The sequence below is a fragment of the Sorex araneus genome, chromosome X, assembly GCF_027595985.1.
Source record: "Sorex araneus isolate mSorAra2 chromosome X, mSorAra2.pri, whole genome shotgun sequence".
NCBI lineage: Eukaryota > Metazoa > Chordata > Mammalia > Eulipotyphla > Soricidae > Sorex > Sorex araneus.
Genome location: NC_073313.1, coordinates 304,330,876 through 304,352,216, shown reverse-complemented (window position 1 = coordinate 304,352,216; position 21,341 = coordinate 304,330,876). Strand labels below are relative to the sequence as shown.

Genomic DNA, 21,341 nt, shown 5'->3' with positions numbered 1-21,341 from the left:
AATCCGGGTCAGTGATCGCTTCTCTTCAAACACGGAAATAAACCAGGTCTTGGATTATGAAAGTGAGACCGACCGGTGTGTGTTAAACAGGACACTTGATTCTGTGAGTTTGGCTCACTGTTGGAATGGACCATGCCCTTCTCACTGCGTTTGTGAGACACCATACACAGTTGATGTTCTGCCCACATTTCCATGCAGGGCGGGTGTGTGGTGCAAAAGGGCAGTGCATTCTCAGAGCAATGAGTAGATGTTAGCAAAAAGACCCCAAGACCGAAGGGTTGGTTGGTAGGGTGGTGGGAGGTGTGGGGGAACTCCCGGCTAGGCAAACTGTGGCAGTGACACAGTGCCATAGGCATTATCAGACCAAACCCCACCCCCAAACATGTTTGGGCTCGAGGACCTCCGTCTAGAGTGAGGTCCGCCCTGCTGTCTGGGATAAGGAGATAAATACCAGCACGGAGAACATTTTGGAACCATTAAGAAAGCGTTAATGGTGTTAAAGGATGGAATTGATCCGACTTACATTGAAAAGCATAACTATGGCTTCATCACTGTAGAAGAATGGGGGCTGGCAGGGGGGAGGGGGCGTGGCCAGAAGCAAAGAAGGGACCCCGGAGGACCAGACTGGGAAGTGTCCAGGTCCTCCTAGATCCATCTCTCTGGGCTGACTGGAGAGGCTGGATAGGACCTAGGAAGCCAGTAGCAAGCCCTGACTCTGCCGCGACACCACCCTCCCATCTGCTGTGGGGAAATCCCAGTCCCGCTCTGGGTTTCTGGCAAAGCGGGCATCGGCGGGGCCCCAAGCACAATTTCTCTTGGCCAAAAAGAAACAGCTCGGAAGCCGCGTGCAACAGCGACATCCCGCGGCCACGAGGGGTGCGCACAGCCTGCAGAGCCCGACAACGCAGCGCACGTCTCTCCTCCCCGCGTGGTCTCTTGCCCGCCCTGGGTCCTCTTCTCAGCCCCGCGCCCCTTCCCGCGGGGCGCCGCCTGGCCCCCAGCCAGCCTGCACGCGCACTCCTAGACCTACTGCCGGGTGTCACATGCCAATAAGCCGCATCCCCGAGGCGCCAGGACTTGTTTCCGCCAAACTGCTGGCAGGCCAGGTGGGCACGCGCGCTGGAATATCATTTCCATCTAAAAGTGTCTTTTGCCTCGTGGAAGAGTGACGTGCGGGGAGGTGGCAAATCTCCTACATGCCGTTCCCTCATCTGCTACTTCCTCTCCACCCACGACCCTTATTCCTAGGCCCACCATCTGGAAGAAACCCAATTTATGTTTTTCTTTTCTGGAGCAAATAGTGTATATCTGCTGGAAAGACATTGGTACTTAAATACAGAAAAATAAAAATGAGAAAATTTAAATGACTTGTATTACAATATGAGTAGGCCTCTAACAAGAGACCAAATGAGTCATTAATAAACTTTCCAGGAGCAGATGTCTTCTGGAAAATTCTATGAAGCATTTAAAGAATTAATATCAATTGTTCACAAACTCTCCCAAAATATACAAGAGAAGAGAACACTTCCCAGCTTACTCTGAGGCCAGTATTACTCAGTGCAAATCAAGAAAACCACAGAGCAAAATATGTTATGAAATTAATTTTTAAAATCCTAATAAAATCCTATCCTGATTATTTAACAAAATATAAAGAGAACTGTACCTATTGATCAGGAGTTATACCAGGATTGTATGGTTGGTTTAACATTCAAGAATCCAGTTTTGGGGGCTGGAGTGATAGCATAGCGGGTAGGGCGTTTGCCTTGCACACAGCCAACCCGGGTTCGAGTCCCAGCGTCCCATATGGTCTCCTGAGCACTGCCAGGAGTAATTCCTGAGTGCAGAGCCAGGAGTAACCCCTGTGCGTTGCTGGGTGTGACCCAAAAAGCAAAAAAAAAAAAAAATCCAGTTTTGCAGGGGTCAGAAAAATAGAACAGTGAATATGTTGTTTGTTTTGCATGCAGCTGACCATAGTTTGATCTCTGGCATCATATATGGTCCCCTGGGCACAGCCAAAGTGATCCCTGAGCACAGAGCCAGGACTTATCCCTAAACACCCAAACCAGAAAATAGACTCTGTGTGTGTGTGTGTGTGTGTGTGTGTGTTCATTTTTGTAGTATTCTGTATCAATAGAATAAAAGACAAAACCCAAACCCGACCTGGCAATTCCAGTCCAAGTAAATACTCAGGAGAAAGGAAAACATTCCCACTCGGAAGCTTGTTCATGAATATTCATAGCAACATTATTCATAAATATGGAAGTCAAATCCTATCTATAGACAAGTAGATAAATAACCTATGGTATATCCATAAAGTAAAATATTATTAAGCCAAAAAAAGAACAAAGTATTGATTTAACATAGATAAATTTGGGGGGAAAGCCAGTCTTAATGGACTATGTTTATATAATACAAAATATCTAGAATAGACAAATTTGAGACCAATAATAGATTTATACTGCTTATAACTCAGTATAGTGGGGAGACTGGAGGAATAGCTTAGGGGTGCTGAGTTTGAAGGGGGTTTTAGTCATGAAAACGTTTGATAATTGTATTGATGAATGGTTGCATGGTCCTATGAATATTCCAAGAGTCGCTGGATTGTACACTTAAATGAATTAATTGAATGGTATGGAAAGTGTATCTCACTAAAGCACTTAGAGATGCTATTCAGTTTTTTTTTCTTGGCCCTGAAGATACATGTCCTCCTCAGAACCCAGGACGTGCATCTGTTGGGGTGATTCAGATACTCGGGGTGCTCAGCCCTCCGCATCCAGCTCTAGCCGGTTTCCCTGCTATACACCCACCTCCAGCTGTGGACAGCTCCAGCTGTCCTTCCTACGAGACTTCACTTCTAACAGCCTCCCAGAAGTGAAGATGCAGCGACGCTGATGTCACACAAGAGGCAGGAGCCCATCAGAGCCCCGGGGGGACGGTTTCTGCACAGGCACCAGGCAGCCGTCCAGGCAGAGAACACGCAGCAGCTCACTCGGACATCAGCAGAGGTGACATCTCTCCATCCAAGGCAGCTGCCTGCAGGAATCCCCATAAGACCAGAGAAAGAATTGGGTGCCCCCCAAAGCACCACATCAAACGACTTCCCACTTCTGCCTCTTCCTGGCAGCAGAGATCCCCCTGGAGAGACCCCGAGCCGAGCAGCACCTCAACTGGGCCTCGGCGGCTGCAGCAGCTGCTCTGTCAGTGCCTGGCCACCACAGCGTGTCCTTCGCGCGTCCCACAGCCCAGTCAGGGAGAGCCATTCTCAAAGGCCGACGCACAGGGAGGCTGCTTAGAGCTGCCCGCGCAGGGGTCACCAGCAGAAAGGAGCTTTGCCCCCAGGGAAAGGAGCCATGGCCCAGCACTCACTTCCCTGGCTCCTTCCATTGTCATCAGAAATCAAAGTTGACTTGGTTTCCATTTCTGAGCTGTCCTATTGCCCAGAATGTGACTGAGCACCACGTTTTCCTGGACTCTGACAAAATCCCACAGACTGGGTGGTTTAAGCAACAAACCCACTTTCCCACAGAACTGGAAGGTTCAGGATAAAAGTGGTAGCGGGCTGGTTCTAGGGTGCCACTCCCCTGGCCTGCAGAAGGTTCCTCGCTTCTCACCAGGACACTGAGCATCTCAGAACCAGCCCCCCACCCCCCACCAGGCCCTCACTTAACCGTCACTACCTCCTGAGAGCCCCAGGCTCACATTGGGAAGTTGTAGTTTCAACACAACCGCATGGTGACATTTTATGGGAACTTGAGGAAAAGACCTTTTCTGCTCTTGTGGGACCGTTTCGTGAAAGTCTCTTCATTTCAGACTCTGGATGAAACTGTCGAGTGACAGAATTACTGACTTTCTGCCTCCTAAGTCTGGCCGTTGATCCAGCCCTTTTCTTGTGAGAATGGGAGCAACGACATCCAAGCTCTTTCCGTGTTGGAGCAGAAGCAGGCGTGTCCCTGAGTCGCCTTCTCGAGCCAGCAGCTGACAGACACAGGTGAGACCATGCAAGCAGCACCTCCCCATGTGCCCTTGGAAACATCCACGGGGCCATCTTTACCCTGCGTGTCAGAGAAGAAAAAGGTGGCTTTGGAGTGTGGACAATAGGGATGGGACAGAAATAGGGAGGGGGGAAAGCAAAGGCAAAGGTTCCTGAAGGGTCCAAATTCTGTTGCCTCCTTTCCAGGGACAGGAAGCAGCCTGGAGTTCCTACAAAGTCTCTACAAAGAACATTTACAGGGGCTGGAGCGATAGCACAGCACGTAGGGCATTTGCCTTGCACGCAGCCAACCCGGGTTCGATTCTCTGGCATCCCATATGGTCCCCTGAGCACCGCCAGGAGTAATTCCTGAGTGCAGAGCCAGAAGTAACCCCTGTGCATCACCAGGTGTGACCCAAAAAGCAAAAAAAAAAAAAACAAAAAACAACATTTACAAACTCAGGGAGGCCCGGTGCAGCATTCTTCGATTCTTGCAGACTGCTGTGGGCCCACAGACAAGCCAGGAAGGCTGGAAGCCACTGGTTGGCTCTGAGTGCTGAGCCTGGGCCCGTGTGCAGGGGGCAGGGCACAGGGTGTTGCAGGTGTGAAAAGCTGAGGAGCACTGGCCCAGAGTGAAGGGGCCCTGGGAGCCTTATTTTCAGGGTGCAGGTTGGAGGTCAAGCAGGGTGTTTATAGGATTATACGGAATGTGTGCTGTGAACCTCGGACTGAGATTGTACAAATCCCTACCAGGCGCTCTGCTGGGTGCTTCGCAAACACCATCCCTAAAGACTAAACACTGTAAAGGCACGTAATATCCCCGTGCCTTGGAAGATGGGAAAACTAAGGCCCAGAGGAAAGTGGCTCCCCCCTGCCCCCAGGACAGCTGACGCCTCCTCAGGAGAGGCTGGGCATCGCTTTACGGGGAGCGGCAAAGGCCCCCGGGTAGAGAGCGGCACACAGGGACTCACTGCCGCTTGTGTCAGGCAACCCTGCCCTGCTCGCCCAAGCCAGACCAGGGGTGAGACTCGGCAGAGGCTTGGCCCTTGGTATCCGTGAGGCCCACGGAGAGATGGCAAACTAGGTGCCCGCAAAGCGGGTTGTTCAGCCACAGGCCTGGCTCGTGCAGCCTGGAGGGAAAGCGGCCCCTCCCCCTACCGAAGACGCCCCCTGAGCAGCCAAGGGGATCTTAGCCCCCGGCTGGCGCTTGCTGGCTGTCAAACCATAGAGACAGTACAGGGTGAAGGGACAGCAGTCAACCCAGGTTCTATTCCTGGCACTGCCAGGAATGACCTTGGGCACAGAAGGCCTGAGCACAGCCCGGTGTGAGCATTGGAGAACCAAATGCAGTGTTGCATAACCATAGCTATAATCTAGCGAGTTTGCTCCTGGGGCTTTATTTACTATGACAAGACTCTCACCAGGCCCAAGGGGTGTGGTGGTCTCCTTGTCACAGCATGCTGGGCAGCGATGTGGGAGGACATCCGAGGCTGGGCCTGGGTACCATGTGGTCCCTGCAGCCCTCTGAGCATGGCGCAGCAGTGAGCAAGGACAGGCCTGGCGCTGGTGGCACAGGATGGGTCTGTCTGTCTTCAAAACCAAGAATAAGCTTGAAAGCAAAGAGGAGAAAGAGCTCTGTGTCTGCCTGTGCCCCGTCTACAGCATGGAGACCACCGCAACAGTGCCAGCAGAGGGATTTCCTGCGAGTGTTAGCAGAAGGGGCTGGACTTCCTGCTGGAAGGAAATAGGAAGGTAAGGTTACAGCCGTACTTGCTCGAGGGAAAACGGAATGGTGTTACCAGGAGCCCCCGCTGCTACCAGAGATTCTACCAGAGGCGTCTTTCCTGAAAGGCCACCACCATCCCCCAACAGGCCTACCACCATCCCCCACATTGGGCCTACAACCATCTCCCCCCAACAGGCCTACTACCATCCCCCAACAGCCCTACCACCATCCCCCAACAGGCCTACCACCATCCCCCAACAGGCCTACCACCATCCCCCCAACGGGCCTACAACCATCTCCCCCCAACAGGCCTACCACCATCCCCCAACAGGCCTACCATCATCCCCCAACAGGCCTACCACCAACCCCCCAACAGGCCTAGCACCACCTCCCCTGACAGACCCATTACTACCTCCCCCACAAACCTCCTATCACCTCCCCTGACGGGCTCACTGCCAGCTTCCCCAAAGCTTGCGGTTTAATAGAAGGTCCTGAGGGTGTGGTTCTACTTGGGTCCTGCAGTGCTGGGGGCTTCACAGATCACCCAAGGGGTGATACCCAGGGATACTCAGGAGATGCTGGTGTCCAGCAGGGAATCAGGGCTGACCACAGGCGGGGCCCTCTCCTTAACCCCTGTCTGGTCTCTCCAGGCCTCTTCTTCTCTGTCTAATCTCCAACTGTTGCCTGAAGGCAAGAGATTCTAGGGAGGGAACAGGGTTTCAGGTTTGGGTAAACAAGCACACAAGCCTTAGCGAAGCGCCCCGGGCTCCTCGGCACCCACAGCACCCACAATCAACTCCCAGGGACAGCAAGCCAGCACCTCACTCCTTCCACCTTGCTCAAAGCAACCATTACTAAGATGAGGAGGACGCACTCCACCACAGCCCCTAGCACCCGTCACTGCCTACCGCTCAGTGCAGCCATGATCTCTCACTCACTCGCCAAGCCACCCTGAATTTTCTGGGGGAGAACATGCACAGCTCCTGTGACTATCACCCACCCCTGGTCCCAAGGCCTTGGCTGAAATCAGAATGTCTGTGTCGGAAGCTCCAGAGCTGCTCTTGTGGGGCTCCTGGCTGGGCACTTTTGGGGTTCCCAGGCAGGCTGGGGTGCTGGCTGACAGCTCTGATGGGTGCGGGTGAGGGCGCCAGCCTACTGCCAGCCTCAATGCAGACCCCAGGACCCGGTGCCCGGCCCGTCATCTAACACTGTGCTTGGTAGGGCTGGCTCTGCTGTCCAGGCCTGTCCAGGCCCACCTGGACCACGTCCCAGAGGGCTGCCCCCGAGTCTTGCCCGAACAAAGCCACAGTGAGCCGAAGGGTGTGAGGCCTCCATGACGACCCCGAGACTAACCCGCCAGGGGCGCGAGCAGCTGACCCTTCTAACGATTTCTCTAGGTTGCAGGGAAGTCCAGAAAGAACGACTCACTTCATTTTTAAATGAATGTTCCTTTCATGAAAACAGGAATAACCTCGTTATCCTTAAGCTATTTTCTTCAGCTCACAAATCTTGTTATTCTGTTTGTAGGTATGGCAAGATAAGAACGGTGACCTTTAGTTTTCCTAGATTAATGATCTATTAACTCAACTTAAAGACTTGAAATTTCCCTTAAAAATCATTTGCAAAGTTAATGAATTAAGTGCCCTAAACACTTTGAACCACATTTGTAAATTAAATCTATCACATCACCCTTCGTAAGTACTTTGGTTGCCTAGCAAGCCAAACTTATAAGCAGCCATTCTCCAAGGAATAAATTCTTATAAAGCCTAAGGGAAAAAAACAAGCATTAATACAAGGAGGCACCTGTTTTCTTTAAAATCTCATTACTATTCACACAAATGGAGTCAAATTTTCTTTCCCCTTCCAACATAAAATCACAAGGCCAAGTTCTAGTAAGTCTATGTAAGCCTATGCAGCAGGCTGACCGTTCTTGGATGTGTAGATTGTACCAGTGGCCTCCAGGGACAAACATAAGAGGTGACTTATGCTTTGTTTATTTTTGTTTGGGGACCACACCTGGCAGTGCTCAGGGATTCCACCTGGATCTTCATTTAGGGTGTGAGGGGACCACACGGTGCTGGGAAGTAAACCCAGTCTCCCTGCATGTGGACCTCCTACCTGCAGCCATCTCCACATCCCTGCCCAGGTGACTCTGACGGGGAGCCTGGTGACCCGAAAGGCTTGACTTTTCTTATCATCTTCCTCCATCTCGGTTGTTGCAGTAAGTTGTGGCGCTCACACACAGGGCAGCCTGAAATCAGAGATCACGGATCGTAGACCTGCCAGGATCACACTTGGCACACGCAGGGCAGTGGAGATGGAACTCACAGCCTTACAATATGCAAGGCCGGTCCTTCTGCCACTGAGCCTTCTCTTGGCCCGTGCCACCTTCATACCCCTAAGTAAGTTGTCCCAGCCTGGAGGAGGCCCTGGAAGCAGCAGGGGCGGAGGGGGAGGAGGCACTGGGCTGGAGGAAAGATTCAAGACTAAGTATTCAGAACCCACCAGGCACATCTCCTCTTTAACTTTTGGCTGTTTCGGGGGTGTGGGCAGTGATGGGGAGTCCCCAGAGTGCTCAGTGGTGTGACCCCCACACCACTGATTCTCAGCCAACTAAGCCTGAAATGCGAGCATCCAGGACTCAGTGCTTCTCAGGCCTGTGCTGCTGGGAACCAGCCAGGCCCCTACACAGTGATGACTGGGGACCAGAGAGTGCTGGGGAGAAAATCGGGGATAAGGCATGCACCCCAGCCCCGGTGGTATCTCTCCAGACCCCCATTTTGTTTGGGGGAAATGGGGACGGTCTCATGCGTACAAAGCAGATAATCTACTGTTGAGTCATACCCCAGCCCCCACCCCCCACTCCCACCAAGGCCTTTAGTTCTTGGATAACAACTTGACTTGTTTCTCTCTGAGAACTGGCCTCACAATTCTCCCTGAGCATCTTGCCCCTGATCCAGTTTTCCATGATTTAAAAAAAAAATGATTGACTATTCATGAGATAGACCATTACAAAGCTGCCATGAGTGGGTTTCAGTTATACAAAAATCCAACAACCACCCCTCCACCAGTGCACATTTCCTACCGCCAATGTCTCCTATTTCCCTCCCACCATCCCCCCCCGCCACAAGCCTGCCTCTATGGTAGGCATTTTTCCTCTCTCTCTCTCTCTCCTTTTGTGCATTATAGTTTGCAATACAGGTATTAAAAGGTCACCGTGTTTGTTTAGGGCATTCAGTATTTTCATCAGAAAGGTAAAGCTGGAGTAACTTTTTAAACTGGGGGGCAGCTTGGCGTGTGGACAAGACCACCGGGCTTCTAGAAGTGCAGGGATGTGGGGGGAGGTAGCCCATCCCAACCCTGAGAAGGCCAGGAGGTTTTAGTCACAAAATCCGCATAACCAAATTTCCAGCAGATATCCCGGTGAGGTCTGTCCTGAGATGGTGGAGTCCAGCCAGGTGCCCGGCAGCAATTTTGGATTGTGGAAATGATTTCTTTTCAACTTTCTTTAAGTTCATTGGGAAGTTGGCCTCCCCATGGCCAGTTCTATCCACCAGGTCCCTTCAACAAACTTTTAATTTATGGTTCAATCTGAGTCTTATAGGCCCAGTGGCATGAGGGTCACTCCAACGAAAGGGCATTTTCCCCACAGACAAGGGGTTCAGTCTGAGTGGAGAAGGGCAATTTTCTCCTGATTCTTGATAGTCTCCTTCTCTTAAGCATCCTATCTTTCCTGCCTCTATTTTCAGGATCTGGAGCAATTTCAGAGGATTAGGCTGGGGCTTGGGGAAAGGAAAAATTTAATAGCCGGGAGTGGTCCCCAGCAGGGAGGGGAAAGCCTTCAGCGTGGGCTGTGTGGAGTACAGGCAGGGGGTGGGCACGAGCCCAGCTGTGCGGCACGACTGAGCACTTAACACTCCACTCTTACTCCCCCTCACTCCTGGGATCTTGCACAGGCTCCGGGAAGAAGGGCCCCACTCGCCTCTCCTAAAGCAAGCCTGAGTACACTTTCTCCTGAGCCCTGGCAGAGATGCTGCATCAGATTTGATTTTACTGGAATAGAGCGGGGCTACTTCCTGTTCTACTTGTGAAATGAAGTGGGCAGGAGGGATCTGACTTGACCACTTCACAGCTATGGGACGCTGAGCAACTTTGCTTCTCTAGTTTTTCCAGCTTGTAAAACAGAAACGTGCACTCGCGGCCAGCCCACCTACCTCATCTGGGGCTGCGGAACAGAAGCCAGTGCCTGGAAAAAGCAGGAGCAGCCAGCGAGGCCCAGTCTGGCCAGCAGAGGGCGATAGCGTGCCACGCAGACTGCCGGCCTCTGCCAGGTGAGTGGGCTGAGGGGTCCACCAGCACTCTGGGCTGTATGGAGCAGGTTGTGGGGTCTGGCCCGGTTCTTGGGAGCAGCCCAGGTACCTGAATCCCTGCGTCTCATCAACCCTTAGTCAGTTAATGCCGCCAGGTTGCCCCAAGGCTCTCATCTACAGATTCTCACTTTGTGTTTGGAATCCCCTGGGGTGGCTAATGCGTGGGCACCCACTGTCTGCACCCCCAGTCTGCACCCTCAGTCTGCACCCACCACCTGCACCCACTGTCTGCACCCCCAGTCTGCACCCACCACCTGCACCCACTGTCTGCACGCAATCTGCACCCTCAGTCTGCACCCACCACCTGCACCCACTGTCTGCACCCTTGGTCTATACCCTCGGTCTACACCCACCACCTGCACCCAGTCTTGCACCCACCGCGGGGGTGCCTCACATGGCAGCCTCCACCTGTACATGGAGTCCATCGGCCTGTAGCCGCCCGAGACTCCCCGTGACGCTCACAGGCCCAGCTCCCACACCACGTCAGGGGTCCGGTGACCCTGCTTCAACGAGCCAGCCCTGGTTCTCCCAGAGTGTCCCTGTCACTTAATATGGAGTGAGTGAGGGTGACACTCTCACCTTGGGAGAAGACGGGCCTCCTGGGACTGCCATGTCGGATTGGCACACACAGCTCCAGGGGCTGTGACTTCTATGACCCTTGGGACTGGTGTGTGGGGACCCCAAGTGTTGAGCTCCCCAGGGGAGGTGCTGCAGATCCAGTGGGTGGGGCCAGGCCCATGGGCTCTCAGGAAAGCGTCTTCCTGGGAGCAGCCAGGCCTGTGTTTCCCAGCCACTCCTACCTGGCCCCTTCACACCTTGTTTCCTCCTGTGGCCCTCGTGTGTGTGTGAGTGTGTGTATGTGTGTATGTGTGTGTGAGTGTGTGAGAGAGTGTGTGTGCATGTATGCGTGTGTGTGAGGGTGAGTGTGTATGTAAGTATATGTGAGTGTGTGAGTGTGAGTGTGTGTGTCTGTGTGTATGTGTGTGTGTGAGTGTGTGTGAATGTGTGTGAGAGTATGTGTGCATGTATGCATGTGAGTGTGTGTGTATGAGGGTGAGTGTGTGTGAGTGGTGTGTGAGTGTGTGAGAATGTGTGTGCATGTATGCGTGTGTGAGTATGTGAGTGTATGTGAGTGTGTGAGTGTGTAAGTGTGTTTATGTGTATGTGTGTGAGTGTGTGTATGTGTGTGAGTATGTGTGAATGTGTGTGAGAGTGTGTGTGCATATATGCATGTGTGTGTGAGTGTGTGTATGGGGGTGAGTGTGTGTATGAGTGGTGTGTGAGTGTGTAACTGTGTGTGAGTGTGTGAGTGTGAGTGTGGGTATGTGTGTTTGTGTATGTGTGTGAGTGTATATGTGTGTGAGTGTGTGTGCATGTATGCATGTGAGTGTATGTGTGAGTGTGTGTATGTGTGTGAGGGTGAGTGTGTGTGAGTGTATGTGAGTGTGTGACTGTGTGAGTGTGTGTGAGAGTGTGTGAGCGTGTATGTGTGTGAGTGTGTGTGCATATGTGCGTGTGAGTGTGTGTTTGAGGGTGAGTGTGTGTGAGTGTGTGTTTGAGGGTGAGTGTGTGTGTGAGTATATGTGAGTGTGTGTGAGAGGGTGAGTGTGTGTGAGTGTGTGTGTGAGGGTGAGTGTTTGAGGGTGAGTGTGTGTGAGTGTATGAGTATGTGTGTGTGTGCACTAGGGAAGGGGGGCGGGGTGTCTGTGGAGCAGGCCTTACTTCTCCCTGTGAACCAGGACCCTCAGAGGTTTTCTGGGAGGCAGAGGAGGAATGACAGCTCCCTCTGGCCCACAGGGCAAGTGCACACTTCTAGAAGCAGCCCGAGTTGTCCGAGGCAGAGTGGGGGCCAGCAGGAGTCCAGCACACACTGTCTGGTCCATTCAGTCCACTCAGAGGCCCGGATGTGTCTCCTGCCTGGGCCCCGTTTCTGATTTTCACCTGCGGGCCCCGGGACCCTGGGCTGTGTGGGCGCGTGAGGCCAGCCTGGGGAGAGTTGTCTGGGAGGGGGCTGGTTTGGGCAGGGCAGGCTCAGGGCGCGCCTGAGGAAGCATCTCGAAGGCAGGGAGGGGTGACAGCAGGGCATGGCAGGCTCCACTCTGACTGCCCCCTCATCTCTGAGCTGGCAGCAGATGCCAGGCTACCCGTCCCTCACCTCGCCGCTGGCACGGGTCTCACACAAGTGGCCCGACTGAGCCACCCATCACCACCGTGCTGTCCTGAAGGCTCGGCTCCCCGCTCTGCAGGGGAGAGGGGCCACACCTGCAGGGTCCCTCCCAGAGACCCCGGGAGGGAAAGCAGCACCCCCTGGATGCGGTGGTCCGAGTCCAGGGGAAATGAACACCAGGAGAGCTGGGGTTCCTGAGGGGTGGCTGGTGTGGGGGCTGACAGACAGCTCTGCCTTTGGGGGGATATGCTGGGTGGGAACAGAGAAGCAGGGACCCCACAGGAGGTGCTTCCAGTAAGCGGCGGGTGCCCACCCTGAGCTGACGCCCTCCCCACGCCCCTAGCCCAGGTGGCACTGGGTGACCTTGAATAAGTCATTCTCTTAGGCATGAAAGGGGACTCAGCAGGACCTCAGCGCGCTGCTGGTCGGACTGAAACACACCCCAAGTCCTCAGTCCCCCAGTGCACGCACATGCACAAACATACATGCACACACACATGCACAAACATACATGCACACACACATGCACAAACATACATGCACACGCACACCCCCCACACACACCCCCACTGCAGCGGGCCGGGGCGCCCCCACCCTGCCCGCCTCTTCCCTGCAGTGGGTGCTGGCCCTGGGCAGGGGTCCGGGCGGCCGGGCTCCGCAGGCGCCGGCGGCCCCTCCCCTGCGCGGCGGGCGGGGGGCGGAGGCGGCCGCGTCTCCAGCCCGGGCGGGCGCAGACAGAAGTTGTGTATACAGGATTTTAGTGTTTCCTCTCCGGCTCCAGCCCCAATTTGAGGGCCTGTAAAAGCTTGACTGGCGTCCAGTGCGGCGTGGTTTGCCTGAGCTCCGAGTCAAAGCAGCCCACACAGGGACTGCGGGGGGCGCCTGCGGGGCCAGGGGGCGCCACACCCTCGTCCTGGCCGCCACCGCCTCCCCGCCGCCCGCCGGGCTGCCGCCCAGCCTCCCCACCCGGGAGGGGCCGCCGCTGCGTGACCCCTTGTTCCCCGGCCCAGCACGCGGCGGGCTCCTTTCACACCTCTTGGGCTGGTGCAGACGCCTCCCGCCTCCCGGAGGCTGGGGGGAGCTGCCCGCACCCCATCTGGACTCCCCCAGCCTCACACTCGCTGACCGGCTTGGCCTCAGCCTGCTGGCCGGGCTGCAGGTGGGGGCAGCGGGGCCGGGCAGAGGGGGCGGGGGGCTGCGAGTGACCCACCAGGGCCAGCAAGTCTGCGCGAGGCTGCGCACAGGGCCTGGTGGCCACGGGCAGCGATGGGCAGCCTGGACTGGCCACAGGCCCTGAGGGGGGGGCCACTCACTGAGCACAGAGGCTCAGTGGACCCAAGCCCCGCCCCCCTGCCAGCCTTCTGGCCACCCAGAGCACAGACCCCGAGCCCCAAGCACCACGCTGGCCGCCTGTCCGTGCACCTTTCTGTGGGGCCCACGCTGACCCCCCAACAGGACTGGTTTGGCCATTGTGGGTCGTTCGCACACCACCTCCAGCCGCTCACACCGCAGCCACTGATGAATATTCATGTGTTTGCTTACAGGAGCCGCCTGGGCTGATACTGAGGAACACCACAGCGGCTCTGTCACCTTCCTGCCTCCCCGGAGAACCTCAGGCCTCCAGGTAGAGCCTCGGCCGTGGCAAGGCTCCAGGTGCTTCAGCGGTGTCCGCCACTCTGTGACATGCTGGGGGAGGGACTCTCCGAGCCTCTGTCCCTCCAGGTCATCATCTTGAGAGCATCCCGGAGCCCGCCTGGAGTGATCCCTGAGCGCAGAGGGCGGAAGTAACCCTGAGCACTGTCCAGGGTGCCCCCGCCCTCCAGAAGAAAGGGGTGACTTTGGTGTTCAATATAAAAACCCTTTGGACTACATGACTCCTAACCCATATTTTTTTTCTGTGCCTAAAGGGACTCCTGACTGTCTTATTTGGAGACGGGAGATGGCAGAGGCAGTGAGGGAGCAAGCCTGGCATGCTGGGTTTAGTGCTCAGCACACGTGGTCCCCGAGCATGGTGGGGTGCAGCCCTGGAGGCCCCCAGCACCGTCTGGGTGGGCCGGGTACCCCAGCACTGCAGGACCCGCGTAGCTGGGCACCCTCGGGCCCTTGCACTGAAATGATGGTCCGGTTGGACAGGAATTGCCAGCGGGGCTCCACTTGGGAGCCCTCCTGAGATCTTATTTGGGGGACTGGATAGCCAAAGGGTTGGGGCACACGCTTCTCGTGTACGAGGCCTCAGCCTCGGTCCCTGCAACCTCACGGTCCCTTGAGCCCACTAGGAGCAATCCCCAGTACTGAGCTGAGAGCAGTCCCTGAGCACCACTGAGTGTGACCCCCAATTTATTTTTTTTGGGTGGGGGGAGCCCGGGGATAGCTTAGTGGCAGACTGCCTGCCTTGCAGTCATAAGGTCTTGAATCTGAGCCCAGAGAAGTGAAGGGAGGGTAGGGAAAAGGAGGGGAGGGGAGGGGAGGGGAGAGGAAGGAAGGGGAGGAGAGGAGAGGGAAGGAGCGGGGGGGGGGGGGGGGGGAGACAGAGTGGGAGGGGAGGGGAAGGGGAGGGAGAGAAGGAAGAACAGAGGGGAAGGGGACAGAAGGGAAGAGGAGGGAAGAGAAGGGAAAGGCAGGGGAGGGGGGAAGGGAGGGGAGGGGAGGGGAGGGGAGGAGTGGGGAGGAAGGTAGTTACCCTTTACCAGACTTTCCCAATACTAACAATTTATATCTCCAAAAGATAGTATCAAAACCAGGAGGCCAATAGTGGTATAATATTTAGAATCTATTCAGATTGTTCCAGGTAACAGCACACTTATGTGTATGTCTAACTCCTTGCAGTTTTATCAGATATGCTGTTTTGCATCATTTGCCTTGATGTTCTTTAGAGTCTTTTGAAATGAAAGTGCTCTTCATTTTAATAAAATATGCTTTATCAATTATCTTCCTGTGGATCTTGCCCAGCTCTAGACCCCAGAGATGTCTTCTATGCTTTTCCAAGTTTTGCAGTTTCGTGTCTAAGCCCATGATCTGTTTTGCATTCTTTCTTCCTGTGAGGAAGCAGATTGAACTGAGGATGGTTTAGGGCATATGGAGTCCCAGTGGCAACAGGGAATAGGACCCAGTCAGTTTTCACTTTTCCATTAAGTGAAGGAGGCCAGAGAAATGACACATCCTTCCTGAGGTGATAACAGTCAGTGAATGCTCTGTTGAAACATCTCCCACATTCTATCTTCCAAGGATGCAGCAGATTTTACCACTGACTTTTTTTTTTATTTCTGGGTCACACCCAGCGATGCACAAGGGTTACTCCTGGCTCTGCAGTCAGGAATCACTCCTGGTAGTTGGATATGGGATGCTGGGAATCGAACCTGGGTTGGCCGTGTGCAAGGCAAATGCCCTTCCCACTGTGCTCCAGCCTCCCCATTGACTTCTAACCCCAGGCCCCAGGGTTGGACCAGCCCAGGACATGAGGCGTGGGCAGAAATTCTTGAGCCTTTCCTAAATCAGAGCCTCGGAATGCTGCTGTGGAAACTCAGACCCATCTCTCCCTGTCACTAACCAGCAGCCTCTGCCCTGGCCGAGACACCCAAAGGCCCCAGGGGACTCATGACGGACACTTGGAAAGAACAAGTGTCAGGTTTGAGTGCTGTAACTCCTCCCAGTAGAGACCACCCCCAGCAAAGTGGTACCCAGGTCCCGGGCAGTTCGGGAGCCCCTGCCAGAGCCGGGACATACGAAGCTTGTGCTCTGCCACTTGAGAGCCCACCTGCCCATGAAGTCAACCCATTTTATTGGTTTGGCTTGGTCTGGTTTCTGGCTTTGGGGCACATGCCTGGCAGTGCTCGGGGCTGACACCTGCCTGGAAGCAGCTCCCCTGCTGTTGTCTATCTGGCCCAAGCAACACCCTTTAAGCCATGCGTTAGTGCCGCCCTGCCCACGCCATCCTGGCACCACATAGGTTTCTCGCGCTTCGGGAAACATGCGCCTGGATCTTGCGTTGTTGGTAGTTTCTGGCCCTCTTCTGCGGGAACGCTGCAGAGGCGGGAAGCTTCTCAGGCCCTCGTCCCCAGCCTGCCCTGCCACCTTCCCTCCTTGGCCCGGGAGAGCGCCAGACTCAGCCCTAATGGTGGCTGGGCTGTCCCCAGCTGAGGGGTGGAAAGGCATGGGTGGGTAGCTCGAGCACAGAGCGCCCCTCCACGTGGCCCTGTCCCACCGTCCACCACATCAGGACAGAAGGGTCTCAAGTCTTCCTAGGAACGGTGCCACCCAAGAGGCGCCATCCAGGAAGCGGACGTGGAGTCTGTGCTATTGTCCCTATTACAGGCAGGGAAGCGAACCCTAAGCAGGGTGCCCTCACCTGGTCTCGGCCACCCCGCTGAGCTCCTGGGAGGGCAGGACCTGGAGTGCAAATGGTTTGCTGAGCCCTCATTCACATCCTGGGATTTGGAGCAAACCAAATAAGAAAGCCGTATGGGGAAAAATAAAAGTAGGATGCTCTTATAAGTGGATCAACATGGAAAGTATCATGTTAAGTGAAATGAGTCAGAAAGAGAGGAACAAGCATAGAAAGATCGCACTCATCTGTGGAATGTAGAGTAACAGAATGGGAGACCAACACCCAAGAGTAGTAGAGATAAGGACCAGGAGGTCTGCCCCACAGCTTGGAAACCAGCCTCACATGCTCAGGGAAAAGGCAGCACAGATAGAGAAGGGAACACCAAGTAAAGGATGTTGGGAGGACCCATTCGGTTTGAAAGATGCGTGCCAAAAGTAGACTATAGCCAGAACACGATGGCCGCTCAATACCTCTATTGCAAACCACACACCCAAAAAGAGAGAGAATAAAACAGAATGCCCTGAAGCCAAAGCAGGGTGGGGTGGTGGAGGATGGGATGGGGTGGTGGGAGGGATGCTGGGAACATTGGTGGAGGAGAATAGGCACTGGTGGAGGGATGGGTAAACAATCATTGTATGACTGTAATGCAAACACAAATTCATAAGTTTGTAACTGTACCCCATGGTAATTCACTAATTAAAAAAAAAAATTAAAATTAAAAGTAGGATGCTCCAAGGCATGAAATAGGGACTGAAGTGTGACTGTGTGTTACCTGAGAGAGGAGCAGTTCAGGTGTCCCGCAGTGCCATTGTACAGGACACCCATCCTCAACATAGACCGCCAAGCGGGGAGCGTCGCTGCCCACCTAAGAGAATGGACTGAAGAGCCCCTCCCCGCACCCTACTGGACAGCAGACCCCACAAGGAGAATCAAGAGAACAAAGATACAGCAAAGAGGGCAGCCAACCCTAGGCTTTACAAATGTCTGTCAGGATTTGGCTGCTTGGAAATATCAATCCCTGGTGAAAATCCACTCCTTAAAAATAATGGGCAAGCCAGAGGAGTCGGCAATAAGAACACAAAAAGACACTTGGCATCACGCGTCATTAGGGAAAAGCAAATTAACAGTCTAATCAGGTATCACTCGTGCCCATTCAGATGGCCACTATCATAAAAACAGAACAAGGGCTGGTGAGGAGGTGGGGAAATTGGAGCCCTTGTGTGTTATTTGTGGGCCGTAAAATGGCAGAGCCACCTAGCAAGCAGGATGCAGGCACCTCAAAACTTAGCACTAGGGCTACCATATAATCAGTAACTTCTCACTATGCTTAAAATATTTGAAAGCACGGTGGAAAAGAGAGAGAGCTGAATAGGAGTTAAACCGTGGAAGCAACCCAAGTGTCTGTCAACCAATACATAAATTAGAAAAATGTTGCATATACAAACAATGTGACACTATTCAGCCTTAAAACAAAAGGAAATTCTAGGCTGGGGCTATAAAGCCTTGTATGTGCGAGGTCTTGGGTTCAATCCCCAGAACTTAAAAGAAAACCAAAACAACAACAACAACAGAATACTAACTCCCCCTCACACACACACACACTGGAAACAACACAAAAACAAAAACAAAAAAAAAAAAGGAAGGAAATTCCACACTAGGCTACAAAATGGACAAACCGTGAGGACATGATTCTAAATGGAATAAGCCAGTCACAGAAAGAAAAACAGTGTGGTTTCAGTTATTTGAGGAAATTTCGAGTAGTTAAATTCTTAACAACAGAAATTGAACGGTGCCTCCCAGGGGCTGGCTGCAAATCAGGGAGAAATCGGGAAATGGGGAATTAATAGGGGTGCAGTTTCAGAGGGGTGAAAATGGATTCACAGCAATAGGGATGTATTAGCCACCCCTGAGCCATACAATCAGCCATGGGCATCTGGTCAATTTTATACAATGTTCTTTTTAATTTTTTTTCTTTTTGGGTCACACCCGGCGATGCACAGGGGTTACTCCTGGCTCTTCACTCAGGAATTACTACTGGCGGTGCTCAGGGGACCATATGGGATGCTAGGATTCGAACCCGGGTCAGCTGTGTGCAAGGCAAATGCCCTACCCGCTGTGCTATCGCTCCAGGCCCCGATATAAAATGTTTATTTTAACACAACAAGAAACACAAAGACTACCAGGGGAAAAAATGCATTTACAAAAAGATAAACATTGATTTAAAAAGAAAAAAAAAGAAATAGTCAGTGCTCAGCCAGAGAAGAGAGTACAGCAGACAGTGCCGCAACAGGAGGGAAACTTGAGGACATTACGCCAAGTGGAATAAGCCAAGTACAAAAGGATCAATATGGCACTGGGGGGCTGTGGATGGTCAAAGCCGGAGAGACGAACAGTGATGAAGTTTTCTAAGGGAGGTGATTCTGAGTTTCAGGTCGGGGTGATGAAGAAGAAAGCTCTGGAGATGACGTGGGTGGTTACACAACTCTCTGTGTTAAATGTCCTGAACGTGGTTAAAATGGTATGTTTCAGTAGTGTGTAGATTTTACCACATTCGGTAGGTAAAATAAAGTTCATATCTATGATAGTTTTTTCTGGAATAAAATATCACGCCCCCCCCCTCAAAAACAAAGAGGAAGGGTAATTCCTTAATGCTTCAAGCAAACGCTGTGTAATCACCTTAGCTGCTAAAACTAATTTGAAAATAAGGATCCAGAAATTTTCAAAAACACCCAATCTTGGTCAAAGAGATAGTACCATGGGCAGGACACCTGCCTTGCATGAGGCCAACCCAGGTTTGATCTCCAAAACCCCACATGGTCCCCCAAGCCCTGCCAGGAGTGATCCCTGAGCACAGAACCAGAAGTAAGCCCTGAGCACCACCAGGTGTGGGCAAAACCAGAAAATATCCAGTCTTGTAAAAGACAAGTATTGGAGAGAGAGTGGGGTGAGAGGGCTGAAGAGGCTGCAGGGTTTGGGAGGAGAGGGACCACCAGAACCAAGCCAAGACTCTCCCGAGACAGTCACTGGGCATCCAGTCACTGAGCCCAACAAGCCCCTAAAAGGGCATTGACACTCAGAGATGCTGTTGCCATAAGCAATATTGTAAGGTAACTGGGATCCTTTTTGTTTGTTTGTTTGGGCTTAGTTTTGGCATTAATTTTTATTTTTATCGAATCACTGTAAGATAGAGCATTGCAAAGCTGTTCATGATTGAGTTCCAGTCATACAATGTTCCGATACCTATCCCTCCACCAGGGTAATTTTTCAGCACCAATGTCCCCAGTTTCCCTCCCACCTCAGCCTACTTTTAAGGCAGGAATCTCTCTTTTCTCTCTCCTTCTCTTTCTCTCTCTCATTTTAGGCATTATTTGCAATACCGATGCTAAAATCGGTATCATGTATATCCCTTTACCTATAAAACCTGAGTGCCCGAGAACAGAACAGACGACTGGATAAAGAAACTATGCACATCTACATGGCTGTTAAGAAAAATGAAGTCATGAAATTTGCCTATAAATGAATGGACATGGAGAGTATGATGCTGAGGAAAATGAGTCAGAAGGAAGGGACAGATATAGAATGACTTCATTCATTTGTGGGACATAAAAAAAATAATCACTATTACTATTACTATCATACCGTTGATCCTTGATTTGCTCGAGTGGGCCCAGTAACGTCTCCATTCATCCTAGCCTGAGATTTTAGTAACCTCCTTTACTCATCCTTCCCAACAGTGCTGCATTAGAGGCTCGTTCAGGGTCAGGGGAATGAGATCCATCATTGTTACTGTATTTGGCATATAAATATGTCACAGAGAGCTTGACAGGCTCTCCCATGCGGGAATTATAAATATACAATTAAAATCTTAAGTCAAGACAACACTGAATGATAAAATCTGTCTGTCTTGTGGGGAAGGGTGGTCACAGGGTCAGGGCAGAAGGCCACAACCTGGTGATGCTCAGAGCTTACTCCTGGCTCTGCGCTAGGGATCACTTCCGGTGGTGCTTCAGGAAACCAAATGCAATGCTGAAGATCAAACCCCGGTCGGCCATGCAAGTACCTTAACTGCTATACTATCTCTCCAGACCCCAAATCTGTCATTTTTAATGTTTTCCACAAACCAGAGAATACAAGTAAAGCAACCAACTACATAGATAAGGATTTACTTTTCCTGAAGCAACTGCGAAGCTATGGCCAACTTTCTATCAAAACTCTTCCCACTGGTACAAAATGATTTTTAAAAAATAATAATAATAATATGAAACTAATATCCAAGGCCAGAGGAAAATGGACCAGGAGGACTGGTCAATGGTTGGAAATTACCACAAGGGTGTGTGGGGTGGAGGGTAGTTAAGACAGAGGAGGGTCCATTATGACAACTGTATCACTGTATCATTGTCATCTCTTTGTTCATCGATTACTTGAGCAGGCACCAGTAACATCTTCATTTGTCCCTGTCATGTGCTAGTAGTAACCCAATGGTGCCTGCTTGCTCCAGGAACATGAAGAGCACATTATTGTTACTGTTACTCTTTTTGACATATCAAATACGTCATGGGTAGTTTGCCAAGCTCTGCCGTGTGGGCAGGATATCCTGGGGCCCTTTTAAGCCCATATATAAGAGAATACAAGCAAGTATGTAAAGCGAAACACATGTATGCTGCTTTAGGTACATCAGAGGGCTAGAGTATAAGAGGTCACTCCAGAATAATTGCGTTGCTCTCTTCCGGGAGCTTTGTTTTATAGTCTCTGGATCTTGACTGTTGATGAGATTACATAGCGCT

The 21,341-nt window shown here is 52.4% G+C and overlaps 1 long non-coding RNA gene across 2 annotated transcripts; it reads left to right on the top strand.

Annotated features, from left to right (window-relative positions):
• The first annotated feature begins 596 nt into the window (after positions 1-596).
• Positions 597-14,646, top strand: LOC129399995 (uncharacterized). Of its 2 annotated transcripts, none has more exons than XR_008627333.1 (4): positions 597-3,988; positions 5,633-5,722; positions 9,861-10,027; positions 13,778-14,646. It is a non-coding gene; the product is annotated as an uncharacterized LOC129399995 (long non-coding RNA). The 2 variants fall into 2 exon arrangements; XR_008627332.1 differs by having other exon boundaries at positions 4,178-5,722.
• Positions 14,647-21,341: the final 6,695 nt, after the last annotated feature.